The sequence below is a fragment of the Podarcis filfolensis genome, assembly GCF_964270895.1.
Source record: "Podarcis filfolensis genome assembly, chromosome: 4".
Taxonomy (NCBI): Eukaryota; Metazoa; Chordata; class Lepidosauria; order Squamata; family Lacertidae; genus Podarcis; species Podarcis filfolensis.
Window position 1 is genome coordinate 93,911,400 of NC_139607.1, and position 22,176 is coordinate 93,933,575.

The following is a 22,176-nucleotide window of genomic DNA, read 5'->3' on the forward strand; positions in this document are numbered from 1 at the left end:
CTTCATAGAGCTCAGGGTGGCAGAGATGGCTCTCCCACAGCACATTTCATCCTCACAGCAAGCCTGTGAGGTTAGGTTAATCTGGGAATAGTAATTGGCCAGTGTCACCCAATGAGATCTGTACAGATTTGAATCCTAGTCTCCCAGATCCTTGTCCATCACTCTAACCACTACACCATACTGCTAACTCCAAGCCACCAGCCCTCCCAAGGATTGCCAGTCGCTGCCATTTCAGACCCCATTAGTGTACGTTTAGATGTTTTTGCCCCAGTGTTCATCGCTTAACACTTGTTTACGTTGAACCTGTATCTGCCGTTTTGATGCCCGTTCATCCTCTTTGGATAAATCATCTTGGAACTCCTCACAATCCTATTTAGCTTTGGCCATCCTGAATGGTTGGGTGTCACCAGCAAATTGGCCATCTCACTGCTTATCCTAATTGCAGATTATTTACGAACAAGTTAAAAAGCATCTGTCCCAGTGCAGATCTCTTGAGAGACCCAGCTTCCTACATCCTTCCACTAGAAGAACTGCTCATTTATTCCTTTCCCTGCTTTCTGGTTTTTTAACCAATTAATGATGCATAAGAGGACCTGTCTCTTTCCCCCACCTCTGCTAAGATTATTCAATGAGTCTTTAATGAAGGATCTGTATCAACAGCTAATTGAAAAGTACAGTGGTATCTAGTTGTGGACACGATCCATTCTGGGGTGCCGTTCACACCCTGAAAAGTCCGCAACTAGAGTAGCCCTTCTGCACAAGCGCAGAGCACAATAGAGTGCTTCTGCTCATGTGCAAAGCACGCATAACATTTCTGCACATGCGCAAAACGTGCAGAACGCTTCTGCCCACGCATGCGTGATGAAACCCGGAAGTGTACTGGGTTTGCCATGTTCGCAAGCCAAAGAGACGCAACATGAACCTAATGCAACACGAGGTATGACTGTAAACTCCTCCACCGTCCTTTGACCTAGGCTTATGGACACTTTCAACAAAACTCCAAAATGTTAGGCAGCACATACCATTGCAGAAGCCGTGCTGGTACTTCTTCAGCATGGCTTGTTCTTCTATATGCTGGCTGTTCTGTCTTTGATCATGTTTTTCCACCAGTTTTTTTCCAGGACAGATACTGAGCTAACCTACTTGTAGCTTCCTTTACCAGCCGCCCCCCCAACTGCAAATTATTTTTAAAGATTGGTTTACATTGGTATTTTCCAGCCTTCAGCTACTTATCTTAAGGATGATTTACATATTTTTGTTAGAAGATCAGCAATCTCACATGTGAGTTCTTTAAGAACTCTCCGGTGGATGCCATGCAGACCCAGCAATTTGTCGGTTTTTATTGTGCTCATCTCTCGTCACCACTATTTGCCGCATTTTCTCTGACTGACTCCCTTTGCTGAGAAAATTGGATCAGACACAGATGAGCTGCTCTACATCTCCTGCAGTGACGACGGATGCAAATAATACATTCACCTTCTCTTAAACATCCTTTTCCTCCTTGAGCACACCTTTGACTTCCTTCTCATCCAAAGGTCCAACAAAGTCTCCCTGCTTGGTCTCCTGTTTCTAATGCCTTTACATAATTTGTTGTTTGCTTTTACGGTTTTAGCAACGCGCTCCTCAGAATTCTTTTTTCAGCATCCCTTTTTGTCTACTGGAATTTCTTTGGCCAACGTTTCTGTTCCTTTTGGTCCTCTTTACTTGGGCAAGACTTCCATTTTCTGAAAGAAGCCCCCTATAACTTCTTTGACACTAACTTGTTAACCACACAGAAATCCTCTTGGGTTTTGTAGCAACCACATTGATCGTCAGTATACATTTTTGCTGAACTTCTATTATTGCGATTTTGAAGAACCCCCCTAGCATTCTAAAGAGCTTTGACCCTCTTGACTTTCTCTTCCAGCTTCCTTTTTCCGAATCCCCTCGTTTTATTTTCAGTTAGAAGTGCCTCTTTTTGAAGTCCAATGTGTCTGATGGTGGACTTCCTTTCCCCTGAAGAGGGCTCAGAAGCCAGAGCGCTCAAAATCCACAGCAGCCTCAGGCCACAGGAGTCCTCAACCTCTTGAGATCCCTTGACCTTTCTCTTGATTCCATCGCTAAGTAAAGCTTGAGCACAGACGATGATGGAGTAGCCTTGTTTCCCCTCCTTCCATTTGAGAGGAAATCTTCCCTTCTAAAATTTCATATCCCAGATGGACTCAAGGAAGTGCTCGGATGCTCTGGAGCAGCGCTAAAATGCACCCAAATGCCCTTGTTCTGACAAACAGCAGAGTGGAAGGTACTTTTGTCTCTGCAGAGTCTTGCTTCCGCTGGGGGAACCGCATAATCGAGTGCTCCTCCATGCACACAAACTCTCCATAAATCTGAACACGTAAAAAAGATGAGCATGTTAGAGAAAACACTGGCCTGAGGACTATGGCAAGGTTTAGGGTAGCCTCTCATGCATTGTGAAGAAAATAAGAGAATGGGGTTTGTGTGGCTAGGCTGATCTCCCTTCTGCTTTCCTTGTGCTAACAGTAGGATTGGCATACGTTCGGGAAATCCCAGACAGGTCCTCTTTTGGGGGGGTCTGCATGCCCATCCGGAGGAATTTTTTACAATTTTAAGCAATGTCCAGGTTTTTTTGGGGGGGGGGTTAAAAAATGTGTGCATGGGTGGCTCAGTTTTGGGGTCTGGTGCGGGCAATCATGCAATAAAACAGCGCTCAACATGTTTTTTTGTCTGGATTTTTACCTCTGGAAATCTGGCAATCCTAGCCAACAGACAAATGTTTTTTTCATTCTCTGTGTGTGCATGCTTTCAAATGGTTTTAGGTGTTCCCAGTGTTTCTTAAAGCAGGGTTACTTATTTAAATATTTTTATTTATGTGTGTGTGTTATTTTAATTTCATACCCTCCAACATTTCTGCCGAGGAAAATGGGGATATCCAATTCCATAATACAAATAATAATTTTACTATTTATACCCCACCCACCTGACTGGGTTCCCCCAGCTACTCTGGACAGCTTCCAACATATATAAAAGCATAATAAAACATTGAAAACTTCCCTATACAGGGCTGCCTTCAGATGTCTTCTAAAGGTTGTATAGTTACTTGTCTCCTTGGCTCAGGGGACAGATAAGTCCATACCCTCCAACATTTCTCTGATGAAAATAGGGAGGTCCAACTATACCCTCCAATACTTCTCTGGTGCAAATAGGGATGTCCTAAGGAAAAGCTGGACATTCCAGCATCAAATGAGAAACCAGGAAGGCTTCTGTAAATCTTACAATACAATATCTTTATTGTCATTGTCCCATACAGAACAACAAAACTGAAAAATCTACATAAGACATTCAAAAACCAACAAGCCTGCTATCCCAACCTGGTTAGCCCCCTAAAAACTCTGATACCCAATTTTAAAATACAATATATTCCCATAGAGACTCCTTACACTGCGTATAAAACCAAAATCGCATTTGGGTAGAAACTGTTTCTCAGGTGGCTAGTCCTAGTCTTTATAATAACCCTGTACCTTCTTCCAGAAGGCAGAAGCTGAAAGAGATCATTTCCGGGGTACGCACTATCCTGCGCTATCTCTGCAGCTTTCTTATGGCACCTGGAAGCATAGATTTGATACAAGGTGGGAAGAGTGCACCCAATTATTCTCTAGGCAGTCTTTACAACCCTGGACAGCATTGTTTTTTCCCTGACCGTGCAGCTCCCAAACCACACACACAGACCATAAGTTGATACACTCTCCACAGTACAATGGTAAAATGTCATTGACAGGTCCTTTGAGAGATTGTTTTTCCTGGGAGAAAGGCGGGATAATAGATATAGGTCATGGGCCTATGTCCTTTCATCTGGCTCTAGTAGACATCATTGGCTGAGGCCCTCTTAGGCTGTGGATAGAAAATCTGTGTCTTTCAGCTCTGAGGCATGAATGTTCTTTCAGACAGCTGGCACCTTTGGCTAATTCTCAGTTGGCTGCTCCCAATGGGTATTTTTTGCGCAAGGTCAAGATCTCCTCCTCATCGCCTGCCCCAGTCTCCACTTCTGCAATCTCTGATCCATCTACATTTACAGGGGAAGGGGGGTGATATGAACTCTTGATGTCTGGGAGAGGACTGTGAGGGTTAAAAAATAAAAACAAAACCATTCTTCTAGGGGGCAGGAAGAAGGCCGTTCGGTGCAACGGACTCCATCCAACTATTTCTCCACCTAATTAATTTGCTAATTGTGTATGTGTTTCACTTGCTCGGTGGAGCTCCGCTGAGGAAAATGGTTGCCTCCTCTGGTGGCCTAACACACGTGGAATGATTCTCTTTTATTTGCTCTCCTTTTTCAGAATGTTCTTCTGGGCTGCCCTTAAAGGAAGATCCGATGACACCAAAGAGGGATTTGCAGAGCTCCAGGCCCCTGCTAGTCTTGCTTCTGCTGTAATGGAGCCAGGTATCATCCGCACCGAATCTTATCTCGCATGGGGAAAGCTTTTGCTTCTGCCGTGGGCAGTCTTGCATTTCTAAGTGTGTCCAGGTGGTGTTTTGGAATAGTCAACAAGAGCAGCCGAGGGGACCGTTTCAGAGATCATTAGCAGTGGGGTGGCTACTGGCAAAGATCTGTTTGCAATATAGAAATGGAAGGAAATGTTTTCTAACTAGGTGTACGCACATGCGCTTTCCAGGCAGCCAGCAGCGACTTTATCTTTCGGTGTGGCGAGTGCCGAGTGAAAAACAAATGAAGACTTGCCTTGTCCCATACCGGTTGGGTGCATTTGAACGCAGTAAGTCTTTAAATAGCTAGGAACCAGGGCCGGATTTAGGTTTGATGAGGCCCTAAGCTACTGAAGCTAATGGGGCCCTTTATATGTCCAGCTCTCCTGTGTCCACAACAAATTGTCACTGCTTTTTGTGTTGAATATATTCTAGATGGTAATTTATGGACCTAATAAGTATCTAAAGCCATTTGCACATGCAGAATGTAGGCACCCTATATATAGAAACAAGCAAACCTGTGATATTTTAGGAAGCAAGTGAGGCCCATGACTTATATCATAGGAGCCCACACAACACAAAACACTGTTGCTGCATGTAGGTTTTATTTTATTTGTTTTTTATCTTATATTTTGGAAATGTACATCCAGGTTTTTTTCCTTTAATTTTTTGGGGGGCCACCAAGAGAGTGGGGCCCTAAGCTATAGCTTGTTTAGTTTATATGTAAATCCAGCACTTCTAGGAACACTGGTTGCAGATGATGGGAGTATAGTCAAAAGCATTTGGAGGGCACCAGGTTGGAGAATGCTGGGGGAGATGGGCAAATCTAAAGTATGAGGCACCTTATAAGTTCTCATGTGAGCTGAATGAAACCTCCACAGAGATGCTTGAGGAATTTCGTGTTCGTGAATTACATTTGTGAATATTGTATTTGCAATTTCCAATATGAGGCTGCCTGGTCCTCGCCCCCTGGGTGAATGTGCAAGTCAAATGTAGCTGTGCATTGGATCTCTCACTTCTCTGAAGGCCACAACATGATTCTCGGCCCAAGGATCATATCCAAATGCATGTAGAAACTCACAGTTTTGGAATAAAATGCATTCCCCAAAGAGCATATTTTGTGAGAAAATGTGTGTGCGCGCATACACAGAGATATAGGCAATTTTTTTGTACAGATTATTATTATTTTATTTAACACCAGTTTAGTGTGGAAACAAGATGGAGTGGACTTACAAGTAAATACGTGCATATGTGGCATGGGCCATAAATATCCTGATTTAGGAAAAGGTCTGCAGCTCAGTGATACAGCATCCAATTTGCTTGCAGGGGGTCCAAAGGTTCAGTCCCAGGTATGTCCAAGACCCCTATCTGAAACTCTGGAAGAAATAGCCATGGCCAGTCAAAGCAGACAATACTGCGCTAGAGACTAAATGGTCTGACTCGATACAAGGAAGCTTCCTTTGCCCCTATGAAACATGTTGCTATCTTTGTTCCTAAGGTCAGATGAAGGGAGTATTGCAAAATAGGTACCGAGAACAAACATTGGCTCCAACTTGGTTGTTGCACTAGCAGGAAGCAGTGTGATGAGCCCCGCCATTGCCATGGGATTTGCTCCCTCTGTGTCCCCTGTCCCCTCCCCAAATCTGCTTGGGAGCCAGTGTGATATGGTGGTATGGTAGACTTGTAATCTGGTGAACCGGGTTCGCTTCCCCGCTCCTCCACATGCAGCTGCTGGGTGACCTTGGGCTAGTCACGCTTCTCTGACGTCTCTCAGCCTCACTCACCTTACAGAGTGTTTGTTGTGGGGGAGGAAGGGAAAGGAGAATGTTAGCCGCTTTGAGACTCCTTCGGGCCTTCGTCCTGTACACCTGAAGGAGCGTCTCCACCCCCATCGTTCAGCCCGGACACTGAGATTCAGCGCCGAGGGCCTTCTGGCGGTTCCCTAATTGTGCAAAGTGAGGCTACAGGGAACCAGACAGAGGGCCTTCTCGGTAGTGGCGCCCGCCCTGTGGAATGCCCTCCCTTCAGATGTGAAGGAAATAAGCAGCTATCTTATCTTTAAAAGACATCTGAAGGCAGCCCTGTTAAGGGGAGTTTTTAATATTTAATGCTGTATTCTGTTTAACACTTGATTGGAAGCCGCCCAGAGTGGCTGGGGAAACTCAACCAGATGGGTGGGGTATAAATAATAAATTATTATTATTATTATTATTATTATTATTATTATTATTATTATTAATTATTAGGGTAGTGATAAAGCAGGATATCAAATCCAAACTCTTCTTGGGAGCATTGGGAAGAACCGCCAGAACAAGATTATTCCATCAGAAGTAACAATAGTCAGAAATAACCATTTGATCCTCGGAGCCAGAATTCTGGACTCGATGGATGTTTGGTCTGAATCAACAAGGCAGACTTTATGTCCTTACGATACGCTTTGATGCATGGGCTCTGGCACGCGGAGGGAAATCCTTGTGTTGGAGCGATGGCATCCAGATGTCGAACTCTGCCTTTTACATGGTCCAGAAACCGTTGTCATAAATACTCCTTGCTTTGTTGATGTTGTTAGTAAAACAGGCTAATGGTAATCATTATTTACCTGTTCCTTGTCCTCCCAGTAGTATCCTGCCGCGTTAGCCATGTATGGGCAATTAGAATTAATGCGAACAGCACTTATAAGCTGAATGCCTAGTTTATTTCCAAATGGGAAGGTCAACGTCATTATCCTTGGTGGATTCAATTACCAAATCCTGTAGAATCGCATAGCGCTTGCTTCCTGCTTGTTAATCACATCTTGCTTTGCAAAAGATTGTCGTTTTGGGGGGGGGGTGTTCCCCCTACCCCAAGCACAGCCAAAACATTTCCTTCTGTCGTGTTGCCTACAATGCTGGTTTCTTGCCGTGAAAATTAGATTTCTTCAGCCTTGTTGCTTTTGTGTTTAAAAGGGAAGGGAACCCAGAAATTTTTCAAATATGTATAAAGAGAAACCGGGGAAACCATCTGCATGCAATAAGCCTTTGGAGTTGTTTTGTGGGTCTGGGAACAGCAAGAGAAAGTCACGACTGCAGGAGATGGCAATTAGTTGTTAGTCATCGCAAGTGGGAACCTGCAGCAAAATATAGCAGTTGTTTTAGAACAGGAGTGTCCTCACATGTAGGAACTCTGCTCAGTCAGAGGCCCTACCTGCAAAGAGGCTGTTAAACCCTGCTAGCCCCACAGAGGACCTTAAGGTCCATGAATAATCATAGTTTAGAGGTCCCGGGCCCTAAAGAAGTCAGATTATCCTCCACCAAGGCCAGGGCCTTCTCAGTGATGGCTCCGACCTGATGGAATGCTCTGTCCCATGAGACCAGGGCCCTGCAGGATTTAACCTCCTTCCGCAGGGCCTGTAAGACAGAGCTATTCCGCCTGGCTTTCCATTTGAACTTAGCCTGATCTTTCATTCCCCTTCCTTCCCTCCTTCTCCCCCTTTTTACGAAGATTACCCGCTCCGGGATCCCACAGCTAATTCTCCCCCGGTCTCCTCGCTTGCCCAAATAGGACTAACTTAGCTAGCTAGCCCTGGTGATCATCTAATGTTTATTGGATGGATTCCCCCTCCAAATTGATTTTTGAATTCTGAATTTATTGTTATTCCCGTTTTATACTGTATTTTATGCTGTTTTTTGTTGCATCAGTTAAGTTTTTTAAATTTGTTGTTAGCTGCCCTGAGCCCGGTTTTCTGAACCGGGAAGGGCGGGGTATAATTAAAAATTCATTATTATTATTAGTCAGTGCAGACAATGCGTAAGGAGGTGGAGCAGTGGTCTGATGTGTTCGTACGGTTTCATGTGCTCACAAAGCCTTTCTTCTCAAGGCCAACACAAGAACGTAAGGAGAGCCTGCTGGACCAGGCCAATGGCGCATCTAGTCCAGCATCCTGTTCTCACAGCATGGGAAACCAGCAAGCAGGATCCGAGCGCAAGAGTCCGCTCCTGTGGTTTCCAGTAACTGGTATTCGGAAGCTTTGCTGCCTCCAACTGTGGAAGCAAGAGTGTAGCCAGCATGGCTGGTAGCCCTCTCCTCCGAGAATTTGTCTAATCCTCTTTTAAAGCCATCTATGTTGGTGGCGGGACACGGGTGGCGCTGTGGGTCAAACCACAGAGCCTAGGACTTGCCGATCAGAAGGTCGGCGGTTCGACAGGGTGAGCTCCCGTTGCTCGGTCCCTGCTCCTGCCAACCTAGCAGTTCGAAAGCACATCAAAGTGCAAGTAGATCAATAGGTACCACTCCGGCGGGATGGTAAACGGCGTTTCCGTGCGCTGCTATGGTTCGCCAGAAGCGGCTTAGTCCTGCTGGCCACATGACCCAGAAGCTGTACGCCGGCTCCCTCGGCCAGTAAAGCGAGATGAGCACCGCAACCCCAGAGTCGGTCACGACTGGACCTAATGGTCAGGGGTCCCTTTAACTTTACTATGTTGGTGGCCTTCACTGCCTCCTGCGGGGAAAGGAGTTCCATAGTTTGACTAGGAGCTGCATGAAAAGCTTTCTTTTCCCCGAGGCTCCTGAAGGACAGCCATTCCATCTGGGAAGATTCCTCCTCCTCTGGCTTGATAGGCAGGATCACACGATAAGATCCTGGCTGCGGGAGGAGTCCTCTCAGGCTCCCCAGACCATCCCTGCCTTCCAAGTGGAGCAGAAGGGTCTATTCCATGCATAGGCAAACTCCGCCCCCCCCAGATGTTTGGGACTACAATTCCCATCATCCCTGACCACTGGTCCTGTTAGCTAGGGGTGATGGGAATTGTAGTCCCAAACATCTGGAGGGCCAGAGTTTGCCTACGCCTGGTCTATGCGCACCCTAATTTCAGGGCACCAACACAAGATCTTTTTTGCATTCGAACTGAAGATTTGCCTTTGGGTTACAGTGGTACCTTGGTTCTCAAACACCTTGGTACTCAAACAACTTGGAACCTGGACAACACTGCAAACCTGGACGTAAGTGTTCTGGTTTGTGAACATTTTTCGGAAGCCGAACGTGCTCCGTTTTGAGTGCCTCAAAACTTCCGCTTTGAATGTTACCCTGAAGTTTGTCTGTTTTTGCTGTTTATTTTGTGTTTTTGTTTTTGTGACTGTGCGGAACCCAGTTCAGCTACTGATTGATCGTGTGACTGCAGCACATCGTTCATTGCTTTCATTTTATAGATCAATGGTCTCGTTAGATCATGGATAGGCAACCTAAGGCCCAGGGGGCCGGATCAGGCCCAATCACCTTCTAAATCTGGCCCGCGGACAGTCCGGGAATCAGCGTGTTTTTACATGAGTAGAATGTGTCCTTTTATTTAAAATGCATCTCTAGGTCCTTTGTGGGGCCTGCCTGGTGTTTTTACATGAGTAGAATGTGTGCTTTTATTTAAAATGCATCTCTGGGTTATTTGAGGGGGCATAGGAATTTGTTCATATATATTTTTTCAAAATATAGTCCGGCCCCCCACAAGGTCTGAGGACCAACCCCCTGCTGAAAAAGTTTGCTGAGCCCTGCGTTAGATAGTGAAATTCATGTTGAATTGCTGTTTTAGAGGTTGTTTTTCAAAGTCTGGAACAGATTAATCCATTTTGCATTACTTTCTATGGGAAACTACTGTGCCTTGGTTTTGGAACGCTTTGGTTTTGGAACAGATTAAGTTTGAGAACCAAGGTACCACTGTACATGAAAACTTTGGATTGCTTTCTGATCAATTCAGCGCTTCTATAGCCACCAGGACTCACAGAAACCAACAAGCCTCTTATTGTGAGTTGTCTCCCCATCCCCAGGGGTTTCAAAACTTGTCCTAGACCAGCCATGTCCAACAGGTAGATCGTGATCTACCGGTAGATCACTGGACGCCTGCGGTAAATCACTGGTAGATCATGGGCTCCCCCCAAAGAAGCTGAACAACTGTGGCTCCCCTAAAAAAAAGCTCAACATTTTACCTCCTCCCTGAAAAACTCAACAACTTTGACCCAAACGCCCCCAAAATGGGCCTTCCTCCTTCCTAAAAAAAAGTTCAACAACTCTGACCTGAACCCCAAAAAAGGGGGTAGATCACTGCTAGTTTTTAACACTGTGACTAGATCGCAGTCTCTTGGGAGTTGGCCACCCGTGTCCTAGACTGATCCTAGACTCCCTGTCTTGAATCTTGCAATATTCAGCAATTTCATAACAATAGTGTTATGAAAGGGAGAGAAAAACTGTTTTTTTAATCCTCTTTTTTATGTAGTGCCCTCCACCTCTGATTCAATATACAGACTGCTCAAGGCCAGCACAGTTATTTTGTCACCTCGGGCATGAATTTCCCTAAAGACCTTCTCCAGAAAAACACAACAATAATAAATTAAACAGCCAGCTATTTGCTGCCCCTTCACGATACCCCAAACCACCTGCCTGATGGGGTTGCCTCTCTCTGTGTAATGGTAGAACCAGCTCTGCTCTTTATTGAAGAGATGTTATTAGTTCCATCTTGAAGTCCCATGAAACTTTGGCTTATCCCCACGTTGCAAATGAGACGCATGAACAAGACCTACATTTTCCCCCAAACTCTGCTTTGAGTGCCTTTCCATCATCTTCTCCCCGCAAACCTTCCTCTGCAGATTCGCTTCGACTTCAAAGCGCAACTTCTGCCTCTCTCTAGATAGACTTATGCGTGAGTTGCTGTCACTTTTATTTTATAACAAAAAATTGGTGGCACATTCAGAAGTCCCAGGGTTCTGCTCTCAGGGGCTTCTGGGCATCTCGCAAATCCACAGGCAATCCCTTTGTGCAAAATTGAATCCATCATTTCCCTTTCTGTTTCCCCCAATGGGTTTGGACAAAGCGAACACACAAAGGGCTTGGGGAAATGAAGCAAGGAAGAAATGGTTTTGAAGGTAAAGAAGAAAATCCGATGAGAATATATTGGGGGTGGAAGTTTGTCATAAGTTCGCCTTCTTCCCCAGGAGTCTTTTCACCCAATTCATTGCCAGTTGCCTGTGTCTCAAGATATGTGGCTTTCAAACTTTCTGCTTTCAGGGAACTTCCCTTCTTTTTACATCACCTTCTCTTTGGTGGAGTTCCTCAACATCTGTCATAGAACCTGAAATATACTCAGAGTCGAGTGTGGATTTCATGCTCTTTATTCAGCTCATAGTGGTGAGGAATGAAAGTTCCCCCAAAATATCTGCTTTATATACATTATTTACACAATGGGCCGCACATGATTGGCTAATTCCGGGATTCTCCTGTAGGCCAATCAGGTTGCGGATTCACTTCTACCTGGAGCTGGATTGGGTGGCTCCTGCAGACCAATCATACTGCTGCATTGTTTTAGGACCAATCAGACTGCTGCATTCTGAATCCTATTGTTCAAGGACCAATCAGACTGCTGCATTTTGGATCCTATTCAACTCAGTACATAACAGAACCACTGCATGGTGGATGGAAGTTTAAGTCCCACTTCATCTTCAGCCCTCACCATTAGGGTTGCCATATTTCAAAAAGTGAAAATTCGGACAAAATAACGTTGTTTTTAGCAAAGTTGTTGAGCTTTTTGGTGAGAGGGGACCGTTTTCACCATGGTCTCAATTGGAGCATCCTGAAATACATCATAATAAGAGCACTGCTAGATCAGGCTTGTGGCATATCTAGTGCTAAGGATAATGGTTTAATTTCCTGAAATGGGAATGTTTACTTATGTTCAATTACTGTGTATCTCTCCTGTGATTGGCTGATTGTGAGCCACATGAGTGGCATTCCATTCTGTTGTGACTGTTATTCCAATAGCTGTTGTTTTTAACTGTTCTCTCTGTGTTTGAGGGAGAATGGCTGCTGAGAGAGGCTTCTCAGGATACTGTTGAGGACATTGTTGTGTCAGTGTGACCTATCTGAAGTGAAACAGACTGAGGAAGACCCCTAAAACATTAATATGGAAAAACCTGTGCAGGAGCTCTCTATAAGGAACAAAGTGCATAAGCGTGAGACTGTAAATATTTTCTTCTCGGTTTTTTGTTTATGAAAGTAAAATTCTTTTGAATTTAAAGTCTGGACATTGCATATCACCAAATTTTGTTTCCAGTACCTGTGGGTTGCAATTAGGGGTGTCAGAGAATCCCAACCGTAATGGGAGTGCAAATTTCAGGTGTTTGCTTATCCATCCTGCGTCTGGAATGGAAATTGATCCTGTGAACAAGACTGGTGTTCTTTATTGTTCCTTTTAGAACACAGTTGAATAACTAAAGGGATACTAGATGTCCTGACCTAGCTCTTACTGAATTGCCACTGAGTTAGGATCTGTGAGTGGCAGAGCACATGTCTTCCAAGCAGAAGGTCTCCAGCATCTCCCAACATCTCCAGATAGGGCTGGGAATGGCCTTCACCTGAACCCCCGGACAGCTGCTGCCAGTCAGTGTAGACCAGGCTTCCTCAAACTCAGCCCTCCAGATGTTTTGAGACTACAGTTCCCATTATCCCTGACCACTGGTCCTGCTAGCTAGGGATCATGGGAGTTGTAGGCCAAAAACATCTGGAGGGCCAAAGTTGAAGAAGCCTGTTGTAGACAATACGGAGCTAAATGGAACCAATGGGTCTGGCTCACTGTAAGGTGGCTTCTCTTGTTCTTCAGCTGGAAATCTGCCCATCCCTAGTAGACCATTATGGGATTCATGTGCAAACAGTCAGACCTGCATTACAGGGGGTTGGACTAGATGACCCAGGGAGTCCCTTCCAACTCTGAGTATATGAAGGCAGTTTGGCTTTCTTTGTTCCTACGTTGTAGGTTTGGAATCCCACATCTGCCCATTCCTCTGGCTAAAATTGCTTATCCGCTGCATAGATTCTCGGATGTTCAAGATTCTTTGAGCCCCAAGTGTTCTGGAAATGAAGGATGGAGGCAAACGAACATTTGCCACATGGCAGGGTGCTGATCATCTGAATTGCCTTGTCAAACTGGGAGAAGGATTATAACACTCAAATCCTTCTCTGGATTTCAGATTTTCCTTACTCTTTGATAAGGCAATTCAGGTAACCCAGTTACCAAGCAGGTGTATGCAAGCATGAATGTTGTGGTTAAGTTACTGCTCTAGTGAACGATCCTTGGTCGAGATGCAAATTTTGAGGGAGAGGTTTGCCAAACTTTGGTGCAATTTCCCTGCAAAGGTGTGGAACAATAAAGGATCCTGCTGGATTTCCATATCACTCATTTACTCATGCAAAAATAAATAAACTGGGCATCCTATTTTGCATGCAAAACTGAACTCTTTCTCCAGGATGTCTATAATGAAGAGTTTGCAAAGCATCTATCTATCTTTTTCTTTCTTTCTTTTCTTTCTTTCTCTCTCTCTCTCTCTCTCTCACACACACACCCACCCCACGGGACACAGGTTTTCATATATTTGGGATGGGCAAAAATGGCAATTTCGGTTTCTTTTAATTTCTACTTTTTCTAGTTTGACATTCAGTTCACATTTGTGTGTCAGTCTACAGATTCTTTTGAAAGGCCTCGAGGAAATTCTTCGGAATTTCTCCTAACATGTGCATCTTTGTATGCAGTTTCATCTAATGTGCCCCATTTCTGCAGGGCCATTTACCTTAATATGATGCATTTTGCGTGTTATTTTCACAATGTGAAGGCTTCCGAATTACAGCTCTTAGCACCATCTATTACCATGGGAACCAGTGAAATGGGCCACTTCTGCATTTTCCGCTCAGAATTGTTGTTGCTGTTGCTAAGATCGTCTGTGCAAATGGAATATTTGCCCTGTACGTCTCGGTGGGAGAGGAGAGGCTGTGATGGGTTTGCTTTGGCCAATAATGCAAGACTCTAGAATGGTGGTAGCCAGAATAGTACCCTCTAGACCAGGGTTCCCCAAATTTGGGTCTCCAGCTCTTTTTGGACTACAACTCCCATCATCCCTTACCACTGTTCCTGCTAGCTAGGGAGTTGCTTAAAAACATAGAAGAAACAATAATTTAAAACAGTTAAAACAGTCAACTAGGGCCAAGGCCTTTTCAGTACTGGCCCCGACTTGGTGGAACGCTCTGTCACAAGAGACTAGGGCCCTGCGGGACTTGGCATCTTTCTGCAGGGCCTGCAAGACAGGAGCTGTTCCACCAGGCCTTTGGTTTGGACTCAGCCTGACCCTTATGTTTCCCTCCCCTTATGGTTTTGATCTATGGGCTACTTTTAAAATGAGGCTGCATTTTAAATTGCATTTTAACCTGTATTTTAAATGGTGGTTTTCTTTCCCTATTATGTTTTTACTGTAATTTTACTGGTGTTAGCTGCCCTGAGCTCTGGCTGGGGAGGGCGGGATATAAATAAAAATTATTATTATTATTATTATTATTATTATTTTTATTATTATTCAACATCAGTAGAATTAAAACTACATGCATATATGAAATGCAACCAGACAAGACCAGCCTGGTTTTGGTTTTGGCATAGATTCATATTTACCAGGGATGCAAACCTTTCACAAAGGTAGGTAGGGACAGGTGGAACAAATATTGAAATAGGTACCAATGAATGAAAATGCATACACACCCACATGTACAAAGCCAATGCAGTTAGCAGTAAAATCACAGAAGAAAGAAAATTGGATGTACAGTCCCCGATCCTGCCTATACTTGCAAAACTGGGGGTCCCTCCAAGTTAGCAAGGAAGCGAATGCGGCAGAAAGGTAGGGCAGTGGGCGATGAGTCTGGGGTGGCGGAATTGATGATCTCGCATTGTGCGAGGCAGTGCTCTAATTTATTTTGACATGCCGAGTTCTGCTTTCATTATTTATGACAGTGCTAGAGAAGACAGTTTGCAGAAGCCTTTAGCATATTATGGCAAGGGGGGAGGATGGCTTCGTACGGTTTGCATTTCTGTGTCATCTTACCTGACTTGCACTATGCAAACCAAAGCCCAGCTATCCTTTGACAGTCCTCCGATTCCTGAGAAGCTGTTCTCCAATCCAATCCCCCCCACTCAAAATTAAAGTGTCCCCAAATCCATGAATTAGGAAAAGTGGGCATGTAAAATGTTGAGCACATTTCCGAGCACAATTCCAAGTGCTGGTGTTGACCTTTAAAGCCCTAAACAGCCTCGGCCCAGTAGACCTGAAGGAGCATCTGCACCCCCATCGTTCAGCCCTGACACTGAGGTTCAGATCCAAGGCCCTTCTGGTGGGTCCCTCCCTGTGAGAAATGAGGTTACAGGGAACCAGACAGAGGGGCCTTCTTGGTGGTGGCACCCTCCCATCAGATGTCAAGGAAATAAACAACTATCTGATTTTTCGAAGACAACTGAAGGCAGCCCTGTTTAGGGAAGTTTTTAATGTTTGATGTTTTATTGCTTTTTATTATTCTTAATATTCTGTTGTGTACTGGCTGCTGTTTTGCTCTGGTATTCCTGGCTGGTGTCCTTGTTTTTTTGTCCAAGGGAGCCCTCAGATTTCTCCGTTAACATTTGGGGGCCACCCAGAGCCAGATGCGCAGGGCATTTAATAATAATAATAATAATAATAATAATAAGCTGGCAGGATGCTGATGAGTGAACACCAGGGGATCTGGAGTCTGACTTGGGAGATGAGAGCCGTGATTTTCGGGGAACTGTACCAGCCATGAGGCAAGTGTCAAAGGCAGGGATGCTTCAGAGCTGAAGGGTAGAGCACAAGATGAGTTTGAAGAAGAGGAGGAAGAGGCAGGCCAGGCAATTAAAGAGCCAAGTGCCTCCTGCTCCACTGTCTCCCAGAACCAGGAGGGAATTGAAGAGGGTAAGCAGAGAGGGCAGACCCTCCAAATGTCCCTATTTTCCAGGGACAGTCCTGGAATTACAGAAGCCGTCTCAGTTTTTTATTTAATCCCAGAATGTCCTGCTTTTCTCCCTTGGAATGTGACTGTGCTGGGCCCGGGGGTAACCCGTGAAACACGGTCCAGGACTGGACCAGAATCCGAAGGTTCTGCTAGGAGTCAGTCCGACAGGGCCGAGGCAGGAAACAAGGCAAGGACAGGTACAGGATCTCAGGCAGGGTCTGGCATACAGCAATGTTGCTCCCACAACCCGGGGCTGGGTCCGACAGCCTTTTATCTTTGTTGGGGTAGCGGCCGGTCCTGATCCCCCAGCGACTCACCTCCCTGTTTCGTCTGAAGGTGAGCACTCCTCCTGCGAGTACTCAGGTCTCTCCTTCTCTCAGACCTTAGTCTCTGCAGCTCAGGAGACGTCGGTGGATTACTAGACCCAGGGGCTGCCTCAGCCTCCCCTGCCACAACCGGTAGTGGAGCAGCTGTAAGTGATGGCCCAGCTGGAGGCAACGAGGTCATCCCCGCATCTGGAGCCAGGGCAGGCTCAGGCCCCTGACTCTGCCCAGCTGCTGTTTGTTGCAGGGGAACCTGTGCAGCCTGGGACTCTTCAGGATCAGGCCCCAGACTTGGTTCAGGTGATGCCTGAGGCAAAGGATCTGGTGCGGGCTGAGACTCCTCTGGTTCCGAGTCCGAGCCCAAGTCCCAGGCCATCACAGTGGTGGCCTCTCCTTCCTTGGAGGTTTTGAAGCAGAGGTTGGTTGGCCATCTGTCATGGATGCTTGAGCTGAGATTCCTGCATTGTGGGGGCTTGGACGAGAAGACCGTCAGGGTCCCTTCCAACTCCATTCTTTAAAAAAGAGCAGCGCTCCATGAGCAGGGGGACTGCAAAGAGCTGCATTTACCATGTGCCACTGCTATGCACAGACAGGATATTCTGTTCCATGCAGCAGTAGAGCACCCATGATTGTCCTCACATACATAATTTTTTAGAGGAAGCTCAATGCTTCTTGATGAGAATCAGAGAAAACCCTTCGCACAGTTCCTAGTTAAACTGTGAAATTTGTTCCCTCAAAAGATTGTGATTGCCACCAACTTGGTTAATTTTAAAGAAGATTCAGGGGAGGTAGCCGTGTTGGTCTGACGCAATCAAAATAAATAAATAAAAATAAAAAATTGTCCAGTAGCACCTTGGAGACCAACTAAGTTTGTTCTGGCTATAAGCTTTCGTGTGCAGTATCTGAAGCAATAGCTTATACCCAGAACAAACTTAGTTGGTCTCTAAGGTGCTACTGGACAATTTTTAGATTTTTAAAATTTGTTTTAAAGAAGAATTAGACAATTTCACAGAGGGTAAGGTTATCGATGGCGGCTGAGGAATAGCTTAGTTGGGAAAGCATGAGGCTGTTAATCTCAGGGTTGTGGGTTCGAGATCCGCATTGGATGGAAGATTCCTGTATTGCCACTCTGTAATCGTTGGTAAGATTTCGTTCTTCCAAGTGGCAAATTCTTATGATAGAATACCTGCAACTAGCAAAATTGGCTGGAAAAATTAGAGGAGTGTCAAACCAGAAGGTATATAGGGAATGGAAAATATTTAAAGAATACTAGAATACTCTAAAATGTACTGTACGAACAATAAGATACTTAAAGTGATACTGGTAACCAAGAATTACATAAAATATAATAGTGGAATATATATATATATATATATATATATATATATACACACATACATACACACACACATACACAAAACAAAATAATATGAATCTGTGCAAGGAATACAGATAATATAAGTAGTATAATGAGAATTATTCGAAGTTATATATTTTAATCTGTCATGTAAGTTTAATATATTGTATTTGTTTGTTTGTTTCTTTATCTTTTCTTATTTCATCGTTTCTATTCATTTGTATCGTTTTCTGTTTTATATGTTATGTAACTCGTGTATATTTGTCTATGTGAAAATTAATAGATTATATTTAATAAAAGAAAGAGGGGGGAGAGATTCCTGCATTGCTGGGGGTTGGACTAGATGATCCTTGTGGTCACTTCGAACTCTACAGTTATAATAATAATAATAATAATAATAATAATAATAATAATAATAATAATAATTTATTATTTATACCCCGCCCATCTGGCTGGGCCTCCCCAGCCACTCTGGGCGGCTTCCATAGAAACCAAAAATACAGTAAAATATCACACGTTAAAAACTTCCCTGAACAGGGCTGCCTTAAGATGTCTTCTGAATGTCAGGTAGTTGTTTATCGCTTTGACATCTGCTGGAAGGGCGTTCCACAGGGCGGGCGCCACTACCGAGAAGGCCCTCTGCCTGGTTCCCTGTAGCTTTGCTTCTCGCAATGAGGGAACCGCCAGAAGGCCCTCGGCGCTGGACCTCAGCGTCCGGGCAGAATGATGGGGGTGGAGACGCTCCTTCAGGTATACTGGACCGAGGCCGTTTAGGGCTTTAAAGGTCAGCACCAACACTTTGAATTGTGCTCGGAAACGTACTGGGAGCCAATGTAGGTCTTTCAAGACTGGTGTTATATGGTCTCGGAGGCCGCCCCCAGTCACCAGTTCTATGTTCTAAGCATGACTATGTTTTACCGCCACTGTCAGAGGCATCAATACTGCCTACTTGTAGCTGGAAACTGCAGGAGATGAGGAGAGTGTTGTTATGCTCAAGTCCTGCTTGCAAATTTCTCATAGGTTGGCCACTGGAGTAGATGGGATGTGGCTTGATCCAGAGGGTTGTTCCTATGTTCTTTAATACAGTGGTACCTCGGGTTAAGAACTTAATTCGTTCTGGAGGTCCATTCTTAACCTGAAACTGTTCTTAACCTGAGGTACCACTTTAGCTAATGGGGCCTCCCGCTGCCGCCACGGCCGTGCAATTTCTGTTCTCATCCTGAAGCTAAGTTCTTAACCCGAGTGTAAAGGGAATTGGGGGTTGCTCGTGCGTAAGGGGGCTGCTGCTCTAGGCAACGTTGTCTGGCTAAACCTTTCCCTGGCTGGACAGCCCTTTCTCCGTGGCTGTGTCAGTCACTGGCAGTATCCGTCAGTGGGTGTTTCCTGAACTTCTTCCAACATAAAAGCTCCTTGACGCCAAGTCTCCGCCTAGCTTCCCTGCGCGGAAGTCTTCTGCGCAGAGTGGGCGTGGCCAGCGGAGGTCCTGGGCTCTCCCCGCTGGTCTCTGTGGAAGAGTCTTGGAGCCATCTCTCCGAAGTCCTTCCCTGCTCCCCTTTCTTCCTGGTGTCACGCCGATTTCCTTCCCCAAAGGAAGTGTTCTCTCTCTCCCTGCTGGTCCCTTCTCCTGCATCGTTGGGGAGCCTTACCTCCACTCTTGGCTCCGATGGCAGTTCCCTGACACCGAGGTACTATTTCTGGGTTAGCGGAGTCTGCAACCTGAAGCGTCTGTAACCTGAAGCATCTGTAACCGAAGGCACTGTAATAAGTTTCTCATCTGAAAATTTTCAGCTCATAATCTTGTCACTCATTATTTGGAAGAGAACTGCTTGGCCGAGAGACAGCACAGAAGTTGAGGAAAACAAAATTGTCCCCTGGTGCTTAATCTCCCCATGGATATATATTTAAGAAACATCAAGCCATATCCAGCTCCTTCCTTCACCTTCATGGAAAGGGCACAAAGGGGGGCCTTTTGATTAGATTTATCATCTCCCCAAGTGCTTGTCATTTCACATTATGCCGGCAAACGACCAAAACTCAAAACATCTCCCCTCTAGGAAGGAATTCATGGCCCCCTAGTGTGGACAGGGATTAAGCCCTCGGAAGAGCAGAACTAAACAAATTACTTAAGGGTGTCAGATGAAATCTCCGGAACAGGCTCCAAAGCTCGGAGGAGACGAACGCAGGCAAATGGAAGATGCCGCCGTCAACAGACCACATCTCCGAGGTGTCCAAATGCGCTACATCAATCTGTTGACAGGCTTGCTTTGACAATACGCCACCAGCATTTGGCTACACAATGCAGACGGCAGGAACCTGCAGCCCAAGGTCTAGCTGTTTGGTTCCAATGAATATGTGGATTTCTGCATCTTCCCTTCCTTCACCACTTTCACCACCCTTCTCGGCTCGCCAAGGCATAATGCAGCACTGAAAACAGAAGAGGCAATGGGTGAAACCCAATGCCTGCTCGCCTCTTACTCTGGTCGGTTCCGCTCTGTAGCAGGGGTGCCAACTTGAATAAAATATTGGGAGGGGGTGCAGGGAAACCCTGCCGCACATAGAATCATAGGGTTGTGGAGTTGGAAAGGGTCCCAAGGGTCATCTATTCCAACCCCCTGCAATGCAGTAATCTCAGCTCAGGCATCCTTGACAAATGGTCATCCACCTTGAGAGCCAGTGTGGTGTAGTGGTTAAGAGTGGTAGACTTTTTATCTGGTGAACCGGGTTCGTTTCCCCGCTCCTCCACATGCAGGTGCTGGGTGACCTTGAGCTAGTCACACTTCTCTGAAGTCTCTCAGCCTCACTCACCTCACAGAGTGTTTGTTGTGGGGGAGGAAGGGAAGGAGAATGTTAGCCGCTTTGAGACTCCTTCGGGTAGTGATAAAGCGGGATATCAAATCCAAACTCTTCTTCTCTGCTTAAAAACCTCCAGGGAAGGAGATTCCACAACCTCCCAAGGGAGACTGTTCCACTGTTGAGCAGCTCTTACTTTCAGAAAGTTCTTCCTGGTGTTTAGTTGGAATCTCCTTTCTTGTACAGTGGTACCTCGGGTTACAGACGCTTCTTGACAACCATATGTCAGGAGTGCTCTGATGGTGTTTCCTGCTTGGCAGGGGGTTGGACTCGATGGCCCTTGTGGTCTCTTCCAACTCTATGATTCTATGATTTTATGATTCAGGTTACAGACGCTTCAGGTTAGAGACTCTGCTAACCCAGAAATAGTACCTCAAAGGTTAACTCAAAGGTTAATAACTTTGCTTCAGGATGAGAACAGAAATTGCATGGTGGCAGCGGGAGGCCCCATTATTTAAAGTGGTACCTCAGGTTAAGAACAGTTTCAGGTTAAGAACGAACCTCCAGAATGAATTAAGTTCTTATTCCGAGGTACCACTGTAACTTTAAGTCGTTGTTTCGAGTTCTCTTCGGAGGAGGAGAAAACAAGCTTGTTCCTTCTTCCACATGACATGATCGTCAACATGGGAAAGTAGCTCATCCAGGAGAAGGAAGACTCTGATTCTAAACCTCTGCTGACTTGTGGGAGTAAATCTTATGCAAATCCAGAGTGGGATCCCTAAGATGGTTGGATGGCGCATTGTTTGTCTCCTTCCCACAACTCCTGCAGCCAGGCTGGTGCCAAATGTCTTGCTCTGCTTTCCCTTGGACCACATTAGCAAGGCCGAGAGGGGAGTCTTGTCATCTGGGCAGCCCAGGACCTCTATGCCCACTGCCCAGGCTTATGCCCCAGGGAGACCACTTTGGTGCTGCTAGTACAGTGGTTTGACTTCACCCCTGGGGGCACACTCCATTGTCTCTTGGATGGATGCCAACAAGGACTTTTTAGTGTATGGTGTGGTTGTGGTTTCAACTGTTGTCTCAAGAAGAAGAGGAGTTTGGATTTGATATCTGGCTTTATCACTACCTGAAGGAGTCTCAAAGTGGCTAACATTCTCCTTTCCCTTCCTCCCCCACAACAAACACTCTGTGAGGGGAGTGGGGCTGAGAGACTTCAGAGAAGTGTGACTAGCCCAAGGTCACCCAGCAGCTGCAGGTGGAGGAACGGGGAAGCGAACCCGGTTCACCAGATTACGAGTCTACCGTTCTTAACCACTACACTACACCTTCAGTACCCCTGCTCTGAAATGTTATGTGCACTTCTTTGCATCCCAAGCACAAACCAGCCAAGAAGAAGCCCTAACCATGGTTATCAGTGACTAGCTTCTGCTGTTCCT

At 45.5% G+C, this 22,176-nt stretch overlaps 1 protein-coding gene across 14 annotated transcripts in view; it reads left to right on the plus strand.

Annotated features, from left to right (window-relative positions):
• Positions 1 to 22,176, plus strand: part of TENM4 (teneurin transmembrane protein 4) — a 645,582-nt gene that overhangs the window by 192,729 nt on the left and 430,677 nt on the right. For 13 of the 14 annotated variants that reach the window (XM_083609383.1, XM_083609392.1, XM_083609393.1 and 10 more), the window contains one exon: positions 4,335 to 4,438. The exons of the other annotated variant lie outside the window; for it this stretch is intronic. The gene's annotated coding sequence lies outside the window, so the exon portion shown is untranslated. The remainder of the gene's footprint in view (positions 1 to 4,334; positions 4,439 to 22,176) is intronic. 14 annotated transcript variants of the gene reach the window in all.